The sequence below is a fragment of the Lissotriton helveticus genome, chromosome 3_2 (genome assembly GCF_964261635.1).
Source record: "Lissotriton helveticus chromosome 3_2, aLisHel1.1, whole genome shotgun sequence".
In the NCBI taxonomy this organism is placed as follows: domain Eukaryota; kingdom Metazoa; phylum Chordata; class Amphibia; order Caudata; family Salamandridae; genus Lissotriton; species Lissotriton helveticus.
The window spans coordinates 478,052,601-478,055,681 of record NC_136062.1 but is presented as its reverse complement, the minus strand read 5'-3'; positions in this window follow the sequence as shown (position 1 = coordinate 478,055,681).

Here is a 3,081-nt window from a genome sequence, read left to right as displayed (position 1 = left end):
CATGGACATTGAATTATCCCCACAGATACCAAATATTCTGCTCAAGGAGAGAAACTCTCCAAAAGAGGAAACCTGTTGGGTTCAAGGAGACTGCTCCTTAATAGAATAGATGTATACATTACAACCTGGTGTAATTTTATAATTGTTAGTATGAGTCACACAGGGACTGAATTTAAGTATAATTGTTTTATTTAACAAAATGCGCTGTTTATGAATGTCTCATGTTTTGACCATTTGAAAATCAGCACAGAGCATGATGTGAAAGTGTATCACCACATGTTTTCAGACTCACAACCTTTTAGAAATGTTTCCTTAAAAAATGTATAAATCATGGTGAAATAATGTAGACAGGACCAAGGATTATAAATATTGGCCCCTAGTCTGCTGAAATAAATAGCAGCAAAAAAAATTGTTCCCAGGTCTAACACTGGGGCACTGATCATTGGTGCAGAGCGAGTGTGTGGGAGTGACTGCCTGTGATGAAATTACACTGAACGTCGGTGAGGCTGTAAATGTGGGTCCTTGCCAAAACCATACTACGTTTCACATTGAATGAATGAATGAAGGGAATCTTGTATCGCGCAACTTAGCCCAAGGGCTTGGCCCATAGTACTGCTTAAAAGTGTTGTAATTATCTGTATGTACAGATTTCTAATATTGTTGTGATTGGGGGTGCACCCTATAAGTGTGTGGTATTAGATTATATTAAGTGCCAGAGCGGGCCTCAACCTGACAATCTTTTGCACCTCATAAGGGTGCTGGGGCAAAAGTAGGAACTCTCCCAAGTGTGCATATTACTGATGTCATTTTAACACGGTTGGACAAGTACTGCTCGTGATATTTTCAAATATGATTATCGCCCAGAAATACATGATGTTCATGTTGTGTTTGTTAATGTGTGCGGTGAATACAAACTTTATTTACAAACATTTTGTTTGAAGTCTCTTTTTTGACGCTCAGTGCATTTATTGTGAGTGAGTGCAGTGCCAATGCTTTACACATTGCTTCTGTGATCAGCCTGTCTGCTCAGTGCCAAGCTACCCAAGGGTGAGCCCAGGTTACACAGTGTGTGTAATCACCCACCTCTGATGGGAGGGGTTAGTTCTGCCTTACTAGGGCCTCCTCTCATCCAACCAGAACGTGCCAGTTCCAAAATCTGTTGGTCAGCAGTGTGGAAAGGACTTGCATTTGCACAGCATCGCATGATAACTAATTGCCCGCCCGACTTCATGTGGCAGAGGGTTCCTTCATTTCCTAAAGTGTCTCTAAAAGGGACAGAGAAACAGCTGGTGAGTGGTGATTGTGTTGTGTTCCTCATTAACCCTGTGGGTGATGGCAAAGCGGCACTACACGGATGTCCACGGAGTTGGGGACCAACTCTGTGGAAACTCCGCTGCCCGCCTCCACCTCCCCAGGAAGAATGACATTAAATATACATTAAAGGTAAAAAAAATAAACACTTACCTTGACTGCGGCGTCCCCGGGCTGCCGTCCTCCTCTTCCTCAGATTCACGATGATCTGCGCAAGCTGGTGCCCGCGCAGGTGCATTTCTCGCAAGGAATGCGAATGCGTGGGCGCGCACTGATGTGCAGATCATTTTGAAACTGAGGAAGAGGAGGACGGCAGCCCGGGGATGCCGCATTCAAGGTATGTGTTAGTTTTTGTTTACCTTTAATGTATATTTAATGTAATTCTTCCTGGGGGGGGTGGAGGCTGGGGCTGGTCAACTCCACTCCGCCACTGAGTGTGCCGAGTTGTGCCTACTCCGCGTTCTCCGCGGAACGTGGAGTAGGCACAACTCGGCACACTCCATGGGCAGAGCGGAGCTCTCCGCCAATGGTTATTCCTCATTGAGCTCTAGTTCTACTTTCACTGGTTCAACAACATCTTTGAGGGCCTGCCTGAGGTAGAGTTTGAGCTGGCTGAGATGGAAACCTATACGGTGGCACAGCTCAAGGAGGTCTGCCAGGTAAATGGGGGGCTTGCAAGGGAAACAAAGAAGGCGGAGCTGCATGACGCCTTGAGGGGCTGGGCTGAGGCCCACCCGAGGGGGAAGTAAATAGTGGGGGAGAGTTTGAGTGTTGGAAACAGTCAGAGCAGGGCCAGAGGAGTCCTGACGGACATCCTATAGAGAAGAGGCCCTCCTTCTCCCAGACCCGGAGGTGGGGGGCACTTTTCGTCCGGGAGCAATATATCCTGAAGGAACCTGGACTCCAAGGAGCGGGAGGACAGCAGCGAAGAAAGGAAGCTAAACTTAGAGCTTACCAGTACTGCCAAGCAGGCCCTCACCCGTACAAATCTAGAAAAGGAGCACGTCCTGGCTGAAAAGAGACGAGCCACGGAAGAGAAAAAGATGGCCCATGAGCAGCGCCTCAGAGAGTAGGACCGTAGAGCGCTATAGATAGGGTGCAACAGCAGCAATGGTGGCGGCGCCCGTGCAGTGTCTACCGGAGAGAGTAGAGGCCGAATCTCAAAGGATACGGTACAGGATTACCAGGTGGGGGACGGCATCAATAAATGGTTGGCAGCCCATGAGGTAGCTCTGAAAGTACACCGTGCCCCCGAAGAGAGCTAGGGAGGTATCTTATGGTGGAACATGCCACTGTTTGGAGGGACGCCCTCCTTACCCTGGACGTAGGGGACCAGACTGACTACCCTGCCATGAAGACAGTATTGGTCAATAAGTTTGGACTGACCCCAGAGAAAATAAAGATGGATTAAACCCAGATCTGTGACTGGGGGTGAGTGTTTTGACATTGTGCAACATTCCATCCATCATCTCGTGTGTTTCCCAGAGAAATACCGCCAGAGGTTTAGGGCCAGCCACAAACTTACGACCCAAAACTGGGTAGACTTCTTAGACTACGCAGGTAAGGTACTGAAGGGCTGGGTGTTGGGCAGTAAGGTCAATGATCACGAGGGATTGTACAGCTTAGTCTTGAAGGAGCACCTTCTCGAGACCTGTCTTCCCAACTTGCACCAACACCTGGGCGACAGCAAGCTGGTGGATTGAGCTTGCTGAGGAAGCGGAGATCTGGGCCAGCACCGGAGTGTCCAAAAAGATAACTGGGGTGGGCTCC